Here is a 12,996-nt window from a genome sequence, read left to right as displayed (position 1 = left end):
GCAAGGGCTTCAGTGCTCACTAGTCCTCACATATTGGGAGTCTTAGGTCTTAGGATTTTCATCCAAATGGTATCATGGAGATCTCTTTATATGTAGTCACCTTGAAGCAGCTTATAGTTTCTTTGCTTTGGCCTTGACTCTAAGTGTCATGTCTCAAAGCGGCTCTTTAAATAAGCTTTCAATCAATACTCCTAAACCAGTTGGTTTTAAGGTATTAGGTGTCAAAGCACCCCTAAGGATTTACTTGCTCAAGCCTCTTTCTTTGACACAACTCAACCACAAGCATTTACTAGGCTAACAACTCTTTGAGTCATTGTTTCTTCTTTCTTTTCTGCCTAGTAATTGATGCTCAGAGCCTTGGGCCATGTTCTTTTTTGCTTTTGTATTTTCTTTATTTTCTTTTGTTTTGTTTGCTGCTTCTTGGATCAATAAATTTTTGAGAATCTCCACAATACTTCTTTGAACTTCATGTCCTGCCTATGAGCTCCCATGCAAGTTTTCATAAGCATGCAACCTCAATACATAATCATACAACTAGAACCACCACTTCTCCTAATCTTTTGCTTGCCTCAAAATTGTTTGATTCCTCAATCCTTCTTTTCAAAGAACTTTCATGTGATGCAATTTTTTTTTGAAATATTGAGTGCAAACAAGTTTTGGAGAGTATAGTGTTGTAAATGATCAAGCATCTTGCTTATTGAATTACAGAAAAACTATGCTATGCAGGCAGGCAGGGGTATTATGTAACTTTCAATTTAGCAGCATCTGATACAAAATAATCACTGAACAATACAACCTTTTAGAGTTCGCTTGCTTTCCTCTTCCTCATCATCATTGCCGATCTTTACATTCCTCTCTCTTCCTTTTGATAGATGATGCTAAATCTTTCCAAAAGTTTGTATGGTACCCTGCAGTGATATTGAAAGTTGCTCGTTCCCCAAGCACTTAGAGACAATGGTTAGTCTGCATGATTTATTTGTAGCCCTTTGAACTTACTTTGGTGTGGGAACACCAAACTTAGTACCTTGCCAATGGTTTTCATGCATCAAATTAACCATGTGTGAAACTCTTTTTCTTTTTTTCTTTTTTTCTTTTTTTTTTAAAGCAATAAAACTGAAAACTAGGAAACAACAGAATAGTTAACTAGTTCATCCAACATGCTTGAAGCCAGCATTATGCAGAAAGTGAGAATGTGTTTTATGATGGGATTTTGGTGGAACACCAAATTTAGAATCCTTCATTCTCCCTTAGATTGTTTTGGTGTGCAACACCAAACTTAGCTTCTTGCAATATAGATAAAACTAATTAACCTTTTTATTGAAATAGATATGAAAAGATAGTTACCTCCGGTTGGGTTGCCTCCCAACAAGCGCTCTTTTATTGTCACTAGCTTGACATCCTTCATTCTGTGCTTATGGAAGTTGAGGCTTCTGTTGCCTTAGGTTTCCTCCTCTTGCTATGGGCTTCCTTCCCTCTGTTTCTCTTTCTATAGCCTTCTTATTTTCCTCCATGACTCCCTTTTCTTTCAACCCAGCATCCTTTTCATGGCTCTTTGGGTTTAGAGTCCCCTTCTTCTCACCCAATTCAGCAAGGTTTTGAACCAGTTGTTCCATCTGCCTTTCAAGTCTTCTGAGTGAGGCCTCTTGGTTCTTGCTTATCATCTCTTGATGTTTCTTTATTTCTTCCTGCTCTATTGCCATCATTTCTTGAATTTTCATGAACCTCTCCATCAGCATTTCTAGAATATAGATTCTTTGAAAGGTTGGAAGTGGTTGTGGCTGTGTCAATTGTGGTGGTCGATGAAGGTCATTTTGGGCGAGTAGTGAGGTAGGGCGGGGTTGGAAGTGTGTGTGATTGTTGTTGTGGGGGTGTGTTTTATGTTGATTTTTGAAGCTGGGATTGTTGCAGTTGAAGTCCCTTGGTCTTTGGTTTTGGTTCTCAACCCCCCTCCCATTAGAATGAGTTCTCCAAGGTGGATTGTACACATCATTCTGAGGCCTGTGTTGGAGCACGCTAGAGTGATTGCTTGGAGATTGTAGTTGCTCATGGTTAATGACCCCAAAACTGTGTTCAGCTTGATTACGCCCATATGAGTTTTGAGTCAGGTTGTATGTATGTACTACAGCATGTCTCAACTCAGTGATTTTTCTGGCCATCATGTCTAGTTGTTGTAGAGTCTCCTGATGTATCTGCTTGTTTTGGCTTATGACTGCACGAGCACCTTCAATTTCTTTCTCTTGTGTGAATGGATGCACTTCTGCCTCTGGCCTAACAACTCTCTGTGATGGGTTCAACTTGACTAGGAGTTCACTCATCAGTTCTTCCCATCCGATAATGCTTCCTTGTGGAAAAGCTTCAAACCATTGGGCAACATCATTCATGGCTGTGGATAGTTGCTTCGAACTATGGGTTATATTATCATCCAAGGTGGGGATATTACTCTCATGATTGCTAGAATTTGTTGAGTTCCCCTCCATGATCTGCACAGTCACAAACAATTCAAGTGATGATTGAATATTTTCAAGCTCAGAATGTGATTCAGAAGGTTAGCTGGCACAAAGTATCAAACAGTTGATGGACTTGGGAGATTAGTGGTAGAAATTGCTTCTCTTGTGTAAGCAAGAGCATTGCATAGAGCCAGAAATTTCCAGAAAAACTTCACTTTGTTGCTAAAGCGAAGTTTCAGTTATCTCAGGCAAAAATTCAAACAGTTAGTGGGTTAATTGAAAATTAAAGAACAGAAAAGAAAAAATGCTTGATCTAGATCTCCACTTTACTTAATCATTGTCAATCTAATCAATCCCCGGCAACGGCGCCAAAAACTTGATGTGCGGAAAACGATCCGACACAAAACTCACCGGCAAGTGTACCGGGTCGCATCAAGTAATAATAACTCACGGGAGTGAGGTCGATCCCACAAGGATTGAAGGATTGAGCAATTTTAGTTTAGTGGTTGATTTAGTCAAGCGAATCAAGATTTGGTTGAGTGAATTGTGATTTGCAGAAATTAAATTGCATGGGAAGTAAAGGGAATGGGTAAATTGTATGAAATTAAAGAGAACTGAAATTTAAAGTGCTGAATCTTAAAGAACAAGAAATTAAATGGTAGAAAATTAGAACGCAAGAAATGTAAATTTCAGAATCTTAAAGTGAAAGAAATGTAAATGGCTTGAATTGTAAAGGGAATTGGGACTTGGATTTGCAGAAATTAAACGAGGCAAAGTAAAATTCAACAAGCAGAGGAATAGAAGATAACTTGGATTGAACCGGATCTAAAAAAAATAGAATTGTAAATGAGCATGAAAAGCGTTAAACAGAGAAAGTAAAATGAGAATTCAGATCTCAGGACCCAAGAGACTAGATAACCAAGTCTAGATCTCAATGCCTTTCTAGATCCAACAAGAACAATTGCAAAGGGAATGTAAATTGTAAATTGCAGAATAAGTAGAAGACAGAAGCAATTAACCAAAATGGAAATTCAATTATGCAGTAAAATGAAACAGAGAGATCTCAGGATGAGATTGAAACAGATTTCCTTCAATTCTCCCACCCAAGATCCAAGACAATTGTAATTGAAATTGAAAGCAAGAAAATTAAGAGGAAGGGAATTCCATTCTCCTTCCCCGAGACTTAGAAATTAAAATTCACTCCACACCAAAAGCTCTCCGAAAACTCCCTATGAAAACTAAAAGGAAAGCTCCCTTAAAAACTTAAATCCTATGCTATTTATACACTTTTTTCAAATGGTCTTCAAGCCTTCAATTGGGCCTTTGCTCTTGATGGAATTGGGTTGATAGAGGCCTTGGTTGATTGCTCTTGGAGTTTGGAGAAGAACCGAATTGAACCGGGTTTGGAATCATGAAAGCTTGAGTAAAAATTTGAGTAAAAGTTTGAGGCAAACTTTTACTCAAACTTTTTACATCAGCCACCCTATTTTGCTGATACCAACGTTTGAGCTAAAGTTTGGGGTCAAACTTTTGCTCAAACGTTGGCCTCCCCTTGCACACTCATGGCGCCAACGTTTGCCAAAAAGTTTGAGGCAAACGTTGGCGCAAGCTTTTGCTCTCCAGGGTGTGTTGTTCATGGCGCCAACGTTTGCCAAAAAGTTTGAGGCAAACGTTGGCGCAAACTTTTGCTCTCCAGGGTGTTGATTTTTGATGCCAACGTTTGCCAAAAAGTTTGAGGCAAACGTTGGCTCAAGCTTTTCTCCCAAAAGTTTGAGCTAAAGTTTGAGGCAAACTTTTGCTCAAGCTTTTTGCCCAAAAGTTTGCACAAAAGTTTGAGGCAAACTTTTGGTCCAGCTTTTTGCTCCCTGGTTCATTTTCACTTATTCCAAAAGTTTGAGCTAAAGTTTGAGGCAAACTTTTGCTCAAACTTTTTGTCCTCTCTTCCTCCTAGCCACTCCTTCTTGCTTCAACCTTTCTCCAAGCTTTCTTCACCTATCATTAATAAACCAAACACATCAAAGCTATGCTCAAAATCATGAGATATTCATTCTTTCATAATATGTGACAATTATAGCATAAAACCTCATGAAATTGCATTAATTCATACAAGGTTGATTAAATCAAAGGAAACATGAAAATCTACCCAATTGGCTTGCTTATGGCTCAAGAAAGTGCATAATTCAATTGAAAACAAAAGAAAAAGGCTAGTGAAATTAGGCTAAGATGACTTGTCATCAGTGATAACCGAAAATAGAAGGTATAAAAAGTTGGAATTGTAAATAAAAGTTTGTGGTTATGTGGCGTAGACATGAACTTTGGCGTGGGTCATTATCGGTGTATGATGTGGGTGGAATTTTTGTAACTTGATTTTGAGTGTTGAGCAAATTAGTGTTTGGATCATAATAGAATTCATTCATAATAAAGTGGATTACACAAGTTGGATTGATCATGGAAACTTAGCATAACAATTAGCGACATGAGTATGCAATATAGAAATATATTTCCGGTAACGCTACTAATTAAAAGGCTTCCTAATGATGTGACGATTGATCTGTGGAATGCAGCTGAATTGGATAAAGGAGGGGAAGAGTACTATGGCGATACATTGTCCAGACTGCTGTCGTAGCCGTGGAGATGACACTTCTCCTCAAGGCGTTGAACCTCTGCAGAAAGTATATTGTTGGCCCTCTCTAGCATCTTTGCTTTCAAGTAGTTAAAGTCCCGTATTTCTTGATCCGTGGTGTGGAATACCTTTTGAAACATGTAGTAAGCAGCATCTTCCTTAGCATCCATCTCGAGAGGGCTGTACCTTCCCTTGGCGTGGACATCGGCTCCCAACGGGTTCCTAGGGAGAACGACCGAGAAAGCATACACGACTCCTGTGTCATGGACACCCAGCTCAGTACGGAAGTAGGAAGGTGGTGGTAAGGAGGTGCCGTAGCAAACCTTGTGGAGCAATTCTTCCATGCTGAGGTTGACGGCATAGGCACTAGAGGCAACCTCGCTAGGTGGGATGCAGTTAATCCCAGCGTGAAAGTTGAAAATTTAGGCGTTAGGCATGTCTTAGAAAAGGGTGTAAATTTAGCAGACTGTGGTATGTATTGAGGTGAAGAAAGACTTACACCGACAAAGAGGGGCCCGACGGCCGTTTTTGATGACAACGGTCGGAGGGCTTTTTGGTGGCGACTCATCCGGTTGGCCCATTTGCTGTGTCATCTCATCAAGCCCCTCCTTCTCTTTCTCGATTGCCTTTAATCGTGCCGTGTAGGAACGAAGGGCAAGGGCCTGACAGTTGAAGACCTGGTATTCAGCGTTTGGATAGTCCACGACTTGAGCACTGGCCTCGTCAAAGGAAGTGAAGAGTCTCGTGTTCCATCATTTGGTGATGATGAAGTAGGTAAATTTTCTCAATTCGGCCTCCATCGTTGTTGGCGGTTCGGCAAGGTGTTTTACGTTTCAGGTCCCGAGCAGGTTGGTTGTTCTGATGTTATTTAGGAGGAGATTTGTCTAAATGAACAAGGGCATGGAGTGGTTTGTTGTTGTTTGGGTGAGTATGTGAGAGATGTGATAATGGTTCTGAAAGATAGGTTTATTGAGGCTCAGGCCATAATGTGAAGACTTTCACAGGAAGATTCTAGAGTTGAGTGAATTTAGATTTTTATTTAATTTAAAGTTATTTTTAGGTTTTAAAAAATGTTAGTTAAATGATGAATGAAATTATTTGGAAAATGTAGAATCAGGACGTTTTTGACAAATGCGTTAAAAGAATATAGAACACAGTTAATTTCGACATAGTTTTTTTTTTTGTCTAGTTGACTATTTTTTTTTAAATGCATACATTAGATCAGATTTAAACTCTCATTCACCATAAATTAGACTTTTTTTTTCAATATTCACTGGTGTGTATTACTGTACTTATTTAGATAGAATTTTTAATGTTTCTTATTTATATTAATTTATTAATCTTTTTTTATTAATATCTATGTTTTTATAAGATGTTATTTTTTTTAATTTAAATTTTATTAGAAAAGATAAATTTAAATATAGAAAGAGTACTAAACAAGAGTACTAAAAAAATTATAACGTAAAGAGTATAAAATTTCAACAAATAAATTTAAATTCTTTTCAAAAGAACTTGTAATCAAAGAGTGTTAGAATAATATAAATTTATGTCTTTTTAGTAATTTTTTTAATATAATTGTAATTAATGAAATTCGAACAACATTTATTTTATTATAATTTATTTTGATACCGATTATGAAACATAAATTACTTTAACGCTGATTCACTTTTTATCAAATTTGAGTTTGTAAAATCAATTAAATAAATAGTCTTATTTGTAAATAATAATCCAAATACACATCTAATATGCCTGATCCATTCTAGACATTGGAGTTGCTAAAATTAAAATAATTTATAATGTCCTAATTGTGTCTAACTACTAAGTTCCATGCTTAGATACTATAGTATAACACAATTGGATAGTATATGTGTAAATGAATTTGTTGTAAAAAAAATAATTAAATCGAATCAATTAGATGAAATAAATGACACAACTCATTTACCTAAATTATGGGTATGTCGCACTAAATTTATTGTTAATTAGAATTATTATAGACTTAGTTTAAATTGACATTTTAGAGAATAATATTTTAATATGTTAATTTGTTAGATTTCTTTAATAAAAAGTTATTTAATATGTAATTTTTTTTTTAAAAAAAGTATATATAAAAAATATTTCTAAATTTTGTTGGATAGAACAAAAAAAATATTTTTATTTTATAAAATTAAATTACATAACGAGATAAGATTAACACATAAAAGAATAAAAATCATTCGTAATATTCTTAAACCTACATACTTAATATGTTATTCCATACTTCCATAATATAGTGTGCATGAGGTCTATTTCCAGAAACAGTTTTCTCGTTATTTGTCCCGAGAAAAATAGGGTTACTTGTTTTATCATATTTAAATTTTGTCTATTTCCTTGATTGATTATGCATTTATTGGTATTTTCATATCTCTGACTGCTATGCCACTAATTTTGTTGATTACTTGGCTTTTATTTTTTTATTTTGTGTTGTTCAAAATACTTGTAAAAAGTACATATAATTTTCATATTATCTTATTTTACTTTGAAATAAAATTATATGCTTTTAAAACTAATTTCTAAAAGTGTCAAGTAGGAAAAATTCAATTCAAATATAATAAATAATTGAAAAAAAAGGGAAATATTTTGCTCCTCAATGTTACATATCAACTCTTTTATTTTATACAAAATAATCTAAATTTCAATTCACGAATTTTAATGAATTTTAAACTCTAAATGAAGTAAATAAAATTAGATTATAAAAAATAAACAAAAGACCCACAAGTTCCATATAGTAATCAATGGTGGCCCTTTGAGAGTAATTAAAATGATTGTTAGTGAGATGCTCATGATTTTAGTATGGAACTGAAGTGTTTGTTCAAGTTCACCCAAGGATAATGCTTAAAGAGGTTGGTTTGTAGCTTGAGTGGTAGAATACGCGTAATTAATGCACCTGGATGATTAACACCACCATCTTGTCGTAGCCTAGACTAACCTGTCAGTTGTATACCTCCCGTGATAGTGGCTATGATGAAGTGTTGACAGTTGGTATTTTCCAAAGTAAAACCTCAGTACGCCATTGTCTCACTCCATTTGGTGAAGAAATGATATTCACCAAGCCCCTCTTGAAGGGGCAAATCGTAGTATTTAATGCGCTGCTGCAACAGTAGGTTGGAGTCGGTGTGATAGAAAATTACTTCATATGATGCATACGAAGAGGCGTGAAGGGCTCATGTGAAAATTATGTTTTCGTATGTTGGTAATGACCCTTAGGTGTTTTGGGGTTTCAGAAATTTTGTAAATATAGTGTACCCAGAAAAATATTAGCTTAGGATAATCCACACTTAATTTATTTAGGTTTTGTTAATTAATTTTAATAATTGAAATTATGTTTAGTAATTATTAAATGGTAAATAAAACAAATTCTAGATGAAGGTGAAATGTGATGAGTATTGATAAAGGTGGAGTGGTCACCAGTTGAAAAATAAGAGAGTATTGGAGTGAAATGCTTTAGTAATTGAGTAAATTAAGATTTTAGATGGTTATAACTCATGAAAACCTTTTAGCCTGCTATAACTCGTGTAGAATTATCTTACTTCCCCAGGGGTAAAGAACTCCATCTTCAGCACATCTTCAACGCTGACATGACTTGGTACCTGAGTAGATTGAGGCTCTATGTCTGTCTGTGTCATATTCGGAAACCCTACTTCGTCTCCTAAGATGCTCATGTCAAAAAGTGTCTCCTGCACAACAATTAACAATGCTACGATCACCTAATTTTACATTAACTTATACTATTCATCTTCAGAATGACAAAAAACTAATATAATCCGAATCTGCAATTTCTCCCCTATCATATACCTCATTCAAAAGCCCGTCCTCCGGGTCTGGCATTGCCGATTCATGATTGGTTGATGTCGATATCGGCTCATGATTTATGTTGTTCATCTGTTTCCTAATAGGGAGCAGTTGCTTCTTCTAGAGGATCCCCTCTCTTGTGGTTCCTAAGAACTTCAACAATTGCATAGGCAACAATAATATCCAGTCTCGCCATCACAATCTAGCCAATTGATGCAACCCTGTTAACAAAGCAACTTATTGTAACATGTTAACATAGGAAACGCAGAGCTTTTACTCCAATTTCAATGCTTCCAGGAATACTTTACCCTCACTACATCATCATCGAAAAATCCACCCTATACAAACATCTACCCCACCTTGATCATTCATATCAACAAATAAAAAAGCACACCTAATATATCTTAATAAAATGAAGATGACAAAATAAATGTCATAAATACAACTACGTTTGACACTAGGAGGAAAATGAAATTGCAATATAGTTCATTGCTTATTAGTCCTTTATGAACAACCAAATTATTTATGCACTTAAATAGGTCAAAAAGTGCTTCAACTTCACTGATAATGATTGTGAAACCAAAATATCTTGTAAGTTTAAACAACTAAACTGGCATGAAGGCTTGAGAAATAGAGATGTAGCCAAATCCATAAGAAATGTAAAACAAGACAATTCTATTTTCCAATAACAAATAGACCAAAAGATCGGTAAAGCACATTAACAAACCAATTGGAATTAAAATTTGGAGAGGTAAAAACTAACACTTTTTCTTTTAAAGTGGTGACCGAATGGATAGTAAATAACTTGATGCTATTAAAATCACATGCAGCTATTCTTAATCTTTTCAACCTAGCAATTAAAAAAATAAACTAACTCTTTAATTAAGTTTATAAAAATAAAACAATTGTAAAAAATTAAAAAAATTACATTTATTTGCTGAATAACTAAAAAACTTCTACCATTGCTTCTCTACAGAACATGACTCTTACTACATGCCAAAGTCCATCCTCCACTGCACACCAGTATAAACCTTTAACGTGAGTCAACTAATGTATCTAAAAGGATCACACCCAATTTTTTCGGGTACACACCATGTCAAGAATCCAACATAACACTGCCAACACATTTAATCTCCCTGGGTCAGCTCCAACACCTTAAATCTAGCCCTAAAAAATTCACATGCTACAAAAATTAATGCCAAAAATAAGGAACATACCTTTCGACAAACCCTTCAATGGTGCAAACTTATGCAACCAGCACATTACCAACTACTGAATTGCGCTTTCCACCTTTCCTCGCAACTGCAGAGAAAAAATTCCAAGTGCAGAACAACGACTCAGATAGTAAGGAGAAGGTTGAGAAGGCCAAGAACCCCGAACAGCTGTAGTAGTAGATCAGAACAATTGTCCTTGATTTCGCTGTATCAAGGGCGGACAGCAGAGGAGAGGCGAGGAGATTGAGTTCTCACCAACATGGTTAATGATCTCATTCTTCCAACTCAAGCAACATTATAAGCCAATAAAGCTTCTTGGCATCTTGCTATTTAAGCTGCAAAAATTTAAATTCAAGAAGCAAGCTATGAAGAATTTTTAGCTGACCATTGGGTAATTTTAATTCACTTTCAGAGGTTAATATAGTCTTTTAACGCTTCACTACAAAACAAATATATAACTAAAAACCTAAAAGTACATGGCATACCAATACTCCAATAAAGTATACTGGAGTACCTGAAACGTTTCCTATGTTATGTTATACTAAATTATATATCTGTGTGTGTGTGTGTGTGTGTGTGTATGTGTTAATGATTCTTGTAAGGGGTGCCTAGCGCCTTTGATTTACTTAAATTTGGGCGCTCAGTGCCCATGTGTATATATGGTTAGGCGCCTAGCACCTATAGTGCTATAGAGAAGGTGCCCAGCGTCCATGGTTTGCAAAAAGTGGGGCGCCCAGTGCCCTTTGTATTTTCCAGGGTGAAAGCCTCCGGCATCTAAATTTTTTTTGTTTGTATTGTAACACTTTATCACATAGAACTTTACGCTTAAGTCCTAAAACAGAAGTGGTGGGGCGTTATGACATCTAAAAGCAATATATATATATATATAAAGGATAATTTAACTAGGAGTCTTGAAAACAACGGTAGACAAAACAAGAATCGCGTCGTGCTTAAAACAAAACGATAAAGATAAAAGGCGTAGATTACATAGATAAAAGAGACAAATATATATGTGTATAGAATTCCAAAAGAGATACATATCAAGTAACTATTCTCGACCTGCAAAGTAAAGGCTGGCTATATATATATATATATATATAGCCCAAAAGTACAACAAAGGATAAACATAAATCCTGTTTCTCCATAATCAACCTCTAAGAGGAATATACAAATTAAAATACAAAAGTGGAGAATACAACTATACTAAGTACAACATAAAGTCCCAAAAGACAATCTTCGCTTCCAAGAAAAATCAGCACGCTCAACGAGATACCTCACGTCATGTATCTGTAAAATAAACAATTCCCAACACGGGTGAGAATATCATCCTTTCGGGTTCTCAGTAGGGTAATGGTTCTAAATAGAGATGATGTAAAATGACACGAACCCACTAAGTGATCCTATACTCCACTTAACCCAAAGTATAAGCCTAGGGTCCTTTCTAAACCAAACAGGATAATCAAAAACTAAATCTCAGCTAATAAATTATCTCAGATTCCTACTTATTCTCAATACAAGTCATATGTCTTCTCATTATCAGAATGGTTCCAATTTAGTAATTTCATTGACAAAACTCATTTAACCACAAACCGCTAATAATCACATTCTCGTCTAGAACAACCCTCAGCGTCATTACTGCTAGCATGAGGGATCTCTCAGTTATGCAAACACAGACAAAATAATATAAGGAATATATAAATAGAGAGAACAGATAAAGTATTTATATCAAGTATCATATAGATGCATTTAATAAAGAAGGTAAACTAATTACAAAATACATACCAAAATAATACACACAAATGCAAATGATGCATGTCTGTAAGGGTGATCAAAACCGAACCAGACCAAACAAAACCGATGAACCGAACCACCGAAAAAACCGAAAATATAAATGTTTGTTGTTTTTTCTTCAGTTCGGTTCGGTTTTTGGTTCCAACATAAAAAACTTGAACCAAACCGAACCAAACTGCTACTCTAATTTAAAGCCCTAAAATATATCTTAAATTAAACCTAACCCTAATAACACAGTACCCTAACATTCTCACTTACACTCTCTTTCACTTCTGTGCTGCACAGCTCTTGGACCAGAGTCTCTCTCCACGCTCTTCTTCAGCCTCTCCACCATTGTAATCACAGCCCATCCATTTTCTTCCTTTCGCAGTTTGTACTTGCCCTTTTCCTCTCTCGCAGTCGCAGTCTCTCCCTTTCCTTCTCTCGCAGTCGAAGCTGTCGCTATTCGTCGCACGTCGCTCGTCAGTCGCACTTCGTCGCCCGTTGTCCATTCTTCGTTGAGGTCATGTCGTCTGTCTAGTCTCTTCTCCATCGTTCTCTGTAATCCCAAAACAAAATCATGAACTATCAATGTAACACTAATCTAGATTCAGATCTAAAACTAAAGTAATCCTAATATGATGAATCTGAATGTGTGTGAATGCGTGATGAGTCTCTGCATGTTCCCTCGCTTTATTCTGTGTTTTTGGGCCGAAAATTAGGTTAAAACGCGGCCCAAAATCGCCCACAGCGTATTCTGTAATTTCTGCAGATTGCGCAGGTCACGCGTATGCATCATCCACGCGTTCGCGTCATTCAGCGTTTTTCCTTGCCACGCGTTCGCGTAGTCCACGCGTTCGCGTTATTCGTGCAGACTCTAATCCATGCGTTTGCGTCAGACACGCGTTCGCATCGCTGCAATTTCTCCTTTTTGCGCGTTCGCATGAGCCATGCACTCGCGCCAGTGTTCGCTGGTCATCTCCTTAGTTTCTTGTGTTCCTTCTATTTTTGCAAGCTTTCTCTCCATTTTCTAAGCCATTCATGCCCTATGAAGCCTGAAACACTTAACACACAGATCACGGCACCGAATGGTATAAAAGAGGATAAAAATACA

Source organism: Arachis hypogaea, chromosome 15 (genome assembly GCF_003086295.3).
Source record: "Arachis hypogaea cultivar Tifrunner chromosome 15, arahy.Tifrunner.gnm2.J5K5, whole genome shotgun sequence".
NCBI lineage: Eukaryota > Viridiplantae > Streptophyta > Magnoliopsida > Fabales > Fabaceae > Arachis > Arachis hypogaea.
Note: the sequence above shows the minus strand (reverse complement) of the source record.